The following is an 8,901-nucleotide window of genomic DNA, read 5'->3' as shown; positions in this document are numbered from 1 at the left end:
AAGCGTTTAAACGATGGCTCCATTGATTTTTTATTTAAAAAATGATTTTTTAAATTCAAATAATTAGCATGGGTCCCACAAATTAATTAATTTTTTTAATAATATAATAATTTATTATTATTCATATATATTTATTAATTTAAATATTTATTTTGAAATATATTATTTAATTATTTTGTGAATAATAATTGATATTTTATTAAATAAATATTTTTTAATAAAATATATAATGTAAATAGTTAAAAAGATTAATGAATTGATTGTGAGAATCATATTATAGTATAGATATTATGGAAGATAGTTTAATGGGTTGATGAGTGGCATGAGCATCAAATTGTAGAATAGTATAATGATGAAAGTTGCCCTAAGTACATCTGAAATAAATTAAAGGTTATTTATTTGAAGGGGAGATTTAACTATTTTTTTCTCTGTCACTCTTTTCATCTGAATAGGTTTTTTTGAGACAAGATTTTTATTAAAGCTATAACCCTCAAATACACAAATGATAATGTGTATGTATGTGTTTCTTTTTTTTAACTAGGTTTTTCCTAACAATGTTTTAATGACGCATATCTTTAAGTCATAAGTATAAAGATGAGTGTTATGCATACTATAGTGGACGCCTACTATAGCAATTGATGACACTGCAACAACTGACGAACTATAGTAACCAATAATACTGTAGTAACAGTCCATATTTTATTGCAGCAACAACCATATTGTAATCACTAATCACAATTTATTATAGTTGAAGCAACACTTATACTATTTTACTTATTAATGTAATTTAAATCGTTGAATCAAATTAATTATAACCCTGCATTTTTCTCTTAAGTAGCTATAAATAACTCATTATTTATTACGAATGATATAGAGAAGAAAAAAGAATAAGACCAAGGTGAATTTGAAGGGGGTTCGGTTTATAAATTTTTTTTATTCTTATATTATTTAAATTTCTCTCTATACTTAACTTGTATGTTTTATGAAAAATAATATATATATGTTATGAATATTATAATAAGTGGATATCTACTGTAGCAACCTCAATATTGTAACAACCACCTTACTGTAGTAGCCGGCAATGTGGTACTATAGCAACTTTCCACATGTTACTTTAGCAGCTGCCAGCACTATTATTATTCCACCTACAAAGGTATTTTGGACCGTCAGATTAAATGAATCCTAACCGTTCATTCAATGCTTAAAGGCCTATAAATACCCCTTCATTAATGTATTTTGATAGATAGAGAAGAAGAGATGTAAGAATTTAGAGGTGGGCACGGGCCGGTTAACCGGCCCGGTGGGCCCAACCCGCCGGGTTGCGGTTCACCGACCTACCGACCTGGACCCGGCTGGGTGTAGAACCCGCTAGGCCGGGTGGCCCGTCGAACTCGGCGGGTCCGAGTCCTGAAGCCGGGCCCGGAACGGCCAGAGCTTCCATGTTGACTGGCGGGTTGGGCTCAGCTGGTCAGGCAGGGTTGGCCGACCCGATTAAAAAAATTCTAAAAATCAGAAAATTCAGAAAAAATAGGAAAAAATTCAGAAAATTTCTGAAAATTAAAAAAAAAAATTCAGAAAATTTTCTAGAAAATATATAAATTAATTAAGACCCCAAGAAAATTAACCCATGTTTTTTTAAGTGATTTAAAAATCATAAAATTAATAATGATTTTAATAAATATAAAATTCAAACAAATCAAAATAATTTAAAATAAATTAAATATGAAAGGGCTTAATTTATTTTTTATTGGATTAAATGCTTATGTATTTTCTTGGGTGTGACTTAAATTGTTCATATAATTTTTTTTAGTTTATAACAAAATTACCACTATATTATTTATTTGCCACTATTGATGTTTACTTAAAACTTAGTTTCACTCTCTAACTTTCAAAGACTATTATTTTCATGTTGTCAATGAAGAAGAAATTACTAGTTTTAGAAATTTTTATCTTTATTTTTTTAATCAAATTTAAGCACACTTCTATTCATTTATGCAAATTTGTATTTCAATGTTTAGTAGTGATAATTGAGAATTTAATATGTTCTGTATGTTTTCACTTAACACTAAATATTTACTTACACTACATTACAAGTGTATGACTAATTAAATAAAATATTGTATAACTTATAAGTTTTCATTATATTGTCATTATTCAACAACATTAAGATCCTCTTAAGGAGGTGGGTGTTGTTAAATTCAACAATTATCTATATATATATCTATTTTTTCATTATTTACAAATATATGTTAGTGCAAGTGGTAAAAGGTTTTTGAATGGAGGTTCAGAACCCATGTGATGCAATGAAATTTTTTTTGAAAATTGAAAAAAAAATTAACCTGCCAGGTTGAATGACCTGGGTGACCCGTCGAGTCACAGGTTGAGAATAGCTCAACCCGTAATCGGATTCGCTACAATGCGGGCCGATTACGTGTTTTAGGCCCGGCCCTCGGGTCAGGTGAACCAACGGGTTTGGGTGGGCCGGTTCCGGGCCAGGCTAAAAGATGACCTGTGCCCCCCTCTAAAGTAAGTAGATGAAATTCGGTGTAATTGACGTTGATCAGCACATTTTCTTTTCTTTTTTCTTCTCTACTTATTATCTATTCATGGAACATATATATTTATATTAAAGATGAATTATCTGTTACTTATACTATAATATATATATATATACAGAAAACATCATCTGTGGACGTTCGTAGGAACGTCCACAATTGAGCACAGTGACCATTGTGGTGCTTCAGTGAGATCTAATTATGAATTAGTTGAGTTAATTAGTTTTATATTTGTTTTTAAAATGTTTACTATAGATGTAGTAAAAATAAAATTTGACGGTTCAAATTTGTTTAGACACTGTGCATAAATTAATTGAACGGTTTAGATCAAATTACTGCGCATCCCACCTTTCATTGTACTACTATTAATAAATACAGTAATACTATTTAAACAATAGTATAGAACCGTTAGATCGAAATCCAACCGTTAATAGCAAAATTCGTAGATTTAAAATAAACATACACAGATGCATGCTCATATATATACTTCATATTAATTCTATCCCCCAAATCTCCTATTCATCCAATTTCTTCCGGAGTGGACATTTGGCAAGATATTATTGGTATATCCAAGATATTATTAGTAAATAATAAATATTTGTAAAAATTGATTGATGGTTGCTATTTTTAATTGATTGATGGGGTGTTTTTGATTTTTCCAATCTTATCGGAATCTCATCCAACGGCCGATATTAAAAGTTAACAAACACAATCCACTTATCACCCACATAGCCAATAAACACTAGACAAATGGCATTTCAAGAGCGAGCACACCTGCCCGATTGGGTTTCTCGAAGAGGGCGTCGGAGCTGTCTCCTCCATCCCTTCTCCACCTTCCTCCCTTTTCTATGGTTTTTTAAATTTTTTTTTAGAAGCCGCTCAGCTTCTTCTCCGCCGTCTTCGCCCTCCGTGACCCTTTCTTCCACCTTCTCTCCTCTCTCTGCGCCGCCAATGATCTCGACCTTCACCGCGGTACAACTCCATCTCTGACGGCTCTGAGCTTTTCTCCATCCCCGGCTTTCCTCATACCATCCATGTCACCCGTTCTCAACTCCCGGAAGTCTTCAGCTTCCCATCATACTCGGTCGGCTCAGAAGCCGAGCTTTCCAACCATGCGGTCATCGTCACGGCGGAGCGAGATAAAGGAGCTAGCTTTTACGGTTGGAGAACTTGGCGAAGGTTTTTATTTGGGCGGTTGGGTCGGCGAGGTGGTGGAGTGGATTCGGGAGGGTTTGAGAAGAGAGTTCAAAGATTGGCATCCATTTAAATCCCCCATGGGGTCTCGGTTCTCAAAGGCGAGAACTTCTGCTGTGAGGGCTCTTACAATAATATTCTTGTCTTTGGAGACGCCGGATGTTGGTGAGTTTTTGTGAGTTGGTTTTTGGTGTTTTTTTCGGTGTGTTGGAGCTTTGGTGATTGATGGTTGTGTTTTGCAGAGAGTGAAGTGAAGAGTGAGGGTGATGGGCTGCAGGTGTTCGGGAGTATTCTTTTTGAGCGACTCCGGCTTGCTACATTTGGGTTTCTGGTAAGAGAACATTGTGTCCGAGCATAGGGAGAAGGCGCCCTAATGTAGTGTACAAGGAGAAGTTAGATGCGTACGCAGGATTCTCTGATTAAGCGGTTCAATCATCTTTGCATGGCCCTGATCCTCGCCGATTCTTGGTAATTGATATTCGATTCTGTTTTGTTAATATATGGTCTTACGTAAGTCTTTGTTTGTTTCTTTGTGAATTAAAGTTTTTTTCACATTTAGATAGCACTAGAGCTACTGGCATTGTTTGTCTTTTTGCCGTAAAATGAAATTCTATTCGGGTTTACATGAGTGCCTATTGTGAGAGGGAGACCGTAGAGTGCTGTTATCTTGTTGCTCTCTCTTCTTTTGATCATATACATGACACCATTCTAAATCATCTTTGCTTCATCTTTGCAAGTGAGTTGGTACATTGCTAATCTTTGGTTCAAGCTGATTTTTACCTTTGCCCCAATAGTTTTTTTGTAACTCTTGCGATGAGAATGAGTTTTTGATTGTGTGTTATTAAAATCAAACCCTGATTTGCCATATTTGCTTAGCCATCTCACTAATCTAAGATTTCCTTGCTTTAGGAAGAAAGCGAGATACGTTGGTCAACTTAGAAGCCAAAGATTGGCAAATTTACTTAGGCTCATTTGTCTTTGAAAGGCGAAGAGGTTGCTTATTCTTTGAATATATGCCCAATGATACTCTTGCTAAGCACCTTTTTTTCATTGTAAGATTATTCTTAATCCGACAAGCTGATTATCTTTTTGTATCTTTGCCAAAAGTGTTACCAATTTGGATTTTTATTACTGTTTTTAGCGGCAGAACCGTTGTTCAAAACAGAAGTTATTGGCATATTTTAGATTAAACACTGCCAGCAATCAATTTTGTTTGTCTGTCTATTGTATAAATTCCAAGTTGCATGAAGGTTGTGTATAATGATTTGAACTCTCGAATGCTACAGGGGAAGCACAACCTATGAAATGGCCTATGCGATTGAGGGTGGTGCTTTATCTCGCCCTCTAGGCATATGCTGAAAACCAGGTTTTTAGCTAAACTTTGCATCTTTATCTTTACAATCTTCACTGGATTTGGTTTGAGTTCCTGGATTTAGATATCCAGAATCCCTGGATTTGGTTTACAGTGCATCAATTAGTAGCACCTGATTTTGGATATCATTTAATAAGGAAAATATCTGCATGCGTATAGCATTGTTATTGCAACAATACTGATTATAAATTTGTTGGTTGTATAAATATTTAGTTAATTTAGCATATGTTTGTTAGCTTATGAACAGGACTATTATCCTATTATATGCTACTGTAATTCACTCTGCATAAATGGCATAATTTTTCTTTTTTTTTTATTTTGTTATTGTGCTTCAAGATTGAAAATCACGAAAATTCTTATTCTCACTTGATGGAGGCCGCCATTATTGTTCAATTAATTCTTTGTTATATATATATATATATATAATTATGTTTATAGAGTGTGGTGTGTTTATAGGTCCCGGATGTTCATATGTCGAGTATGGATCAACGAGTGGAACTAGGACCTCTTAAAGTTAAGAGGAATGAGAAAGTTATGCGGGTATACCATTATAATTTTTTTATTTATTTATTTCAGTAGGTTTCAACTTTGCTATGCTAGATGGAGAAGCAGACGAGTAATCCTCATGCCATTGAACATGGATGATATGAGACAAGCTGGAAAATCAGGTTATTGTTACCTGTAGGCTAAAATATTTAGATTTTGATGAGGATATGGTCTGATATGTGAAGCATGAACAGAAAAGAAAAGGTGTTCCATCAATGCATGTGATTTAGACATGTGAGGAAAAGGATAAAATTTAAAAATGTTTGATGTGATTTTTGGCAGATTTATTAGCCACTATTGTTGACATTCTAAGCTATTGTACATACTTTGTTACAAATTAGGTTGTGTCAGAGGTTTTTTTTATGCTTGACCTAAATTGTTGACATTTTGGTTACAAATGTCAGAGATTTTTTGTAATGCAGCCATATTTACTAACATGCTTGAACCTAAATTGTTGACATTTTGGTTACAAATGTCAGTAATTTTTTTGACTTTTGCCACACTGATACATTTTTTTTTACAAAAAAAACATTTCATCACTTATAAAATGGTGTGAGTGCATTATAACTCATTGCATTCCGAATTGAGTCCATCCTTCATTCAGAAAACCAGGTAAATTTTATAATTAATAAGTTAATAATGTTAAGAAATACATATGCTATGTTCTTCATTCATGAGCAACTTTAGTAAATATTTAGCACTGAAATGCAATGGGTTTGCATCCCATATTAGAGCATGATGTTTTTCATGATTGAAAATTAACTTGAAGGTTAGCTTACCAGCTTGAAAGGACTTTGATAAAATAGTTAATTATTATTATTTTTGTGTGTATATATAGGAAAAGGTGTATATATATTGACTTTTATAGATATTAGAACATTAAATGCTTACTGGGATCTATTCAACCAGACTTCGGGACCCATGATCTATGAACATGGTGGTCATGCAAGTTTTTGTTGTTTTGTGAAGGAGGTAAAAGTTGGTGATACATGATACTCATGTTTTTGGTGCACAGTCTTTGCTGGCAAACAGTTCTACACCACGAAATTAGGTATCTTAATCCTCTCTCTCTCTTTCTCTCTCTCTCTCTCTCTCACTCTCACTCTCATGGTCTGACTCTTTGAAATTTTTGCATTTGTTTTTTTAGTTATTCCACTTTGTAGATGAATCAAAGCACTTATTGAATGACCATGTTTTTATTTCTAATTTATAGCTATTATTTAAATGCAAGAGGTTATTTAGATCAAAATGATTTCTTCTTTCATTATTATACCTGAATGCAATGTGTGTGTTCTTTGATTGCTATAAACCAGCTCAATGTCATCAGTTTTTTTTAAAATTTTTTAGGCTTTAAAAACATGTCTTCTTTTTCCTTTATTTCCTCACTTCAATAGAATATAATATTTATATTAAAAACATAAGATAATTTCCTCTGTTATAATGAAATTGAGTTTTTCGCTTCAATTACATTATTAAATAATCTATACTTTCTTATTAAAAATAATGTGATATAGAAATTTGGTTATTGTTACTACAGAAATAATTTCATGGTAAAAAATTTGATTTCATATGATGATATCCAAATTTGAAGTAATATAAAAATTGTATTTTATATTTTTAAATAAACAATTATGACATTTATTTATATTAATTGCATAAAAATATAAAATGCCATATATTAAAAGGAAAATATAGAAAACAAAAAATAAACAAAAAAAAATATAAAATGCCATTTATTTATGTTATATTAATTTCATTAAAAAAAGGCCATATATTAAATACATGCAAATACTAGCTTAATTTCATATATATGCATTAAATACATGCATTTTTTTAGATATATGTTTCTGGGAAGAATATATGTTTTGGAGATATATGATAAGCATTTGTTACTCAAGCACTCACTCCCTTTCTCTCTCCATCTCTCTCTATATATAACCAATTTAAAAAATATAGAAATAAATAAACATAATTAGATTACCTTAAAACCCACCTGCTACATTATAAAAATCTCTATCTTACCTCTGCTTCATATGCTACTTTATTATTTTCTAATAAATTACTACCTAGGTTTTAAAATAATAAACTTTAACAAAACATACGAAAAATTCATTATTTGATTTAATAACATCTAACCCATTACTTAATATATATATATATATATTATCATAATCCTTTACTACTTATACTTACTCCCTCTCTATATGTCTATCTATTTATCTACTTATCTATCTATCTATCTATATATATTTTTAATATAAACTTTTTTTAAAAAAATATAACTCTTTTTTAAATTTTTATTGGTTGTTATAAAAATTATCAATTTGTTATACACATCATAATATGTATAGTTAAAAAACTCATAAATTCCTAAAAAATGTTGAAATATTTATTATGATATATATAAATATTTAATAAATTATGTTATAAATATAATATATGATTTTATATATATATATATATATATACAAACTTCTGATTTAACAACATTTATTATTTTCTAAAAATACACTCTCATTTCCATTTATATAAAGTCATCTTAATAAAATCTAAATTATCTAATTCATTGAAATAAATAACAAATAAAATCTACATATATATATATATATATATTATAAAAGTAGACAAACAACCAATTATTAAATAAAGAAAGTACAACATAAGTTAATAATATCACTCAAAAGATAAAAACCTAAAAACAATAAAAAAAGACCACTCACTGCTTGATAATGTTCCCCTTTTGCTTCATATGTAGCTGTGTCTAGCTATAACTAGCTTTGTAACATAATTGACAAGAGATTTTTGCTTGGATTTTGTTTTCCTTTCTTGTGCACGACAAAAATCCAAATCATCATTTACATATTATGATAACATATTAATATCCTAAGTTTTGGATATAGGGCGAGATTAAGCCACAATTGTTGACTCTTATCTGCTAGAATCGTACACTTATGTAAAATTCATTAAACTTTACAATCTGTAAAGTAGATTTTGTGTGATTTACGTTTCACACCCTTATACAGGGGAAAAATTAAAAAGAAAACATAAGATTTTTGCAAGACAAGTAATATAGAAATCTTTAATATCCTAGGTTTTGGATATAGGTGAGATTAAGCCACAATTGTTAACCCTTATCTGCTAGAATCGTATATTTATGTGTAATTCATTAAACTTTACAACATGGAAAGTAGATTTTTGTGTGATTTATCTTTGACTTTTCACCCCTTATACAAG

The sequence above is a fragment of the Dioscorea cayenensis genome, chromosome 19, assembly GCF_009730915.1.
Source record: "Dioscorea cayenensis subsp. rotundata cultivar TDr96_F1 chromosome 19, TDr96_F1_v2_PseudoChromosome.rev07_lg8_w22 25.fasta, whole genome shotgun sequence".
Taxonomy (NCBI): Eukaryota; Viridiplantae; Streptophyta; class Magnoliopsida; order Dioscoreales; family Dioscoreaceae; genus Dioscorea; species Dioscorea cayenensis.
The sequence above is the reverse complement of the archived record's forward strand: the minus strand, read 5'-3'. Positions refer to the sequence as shown.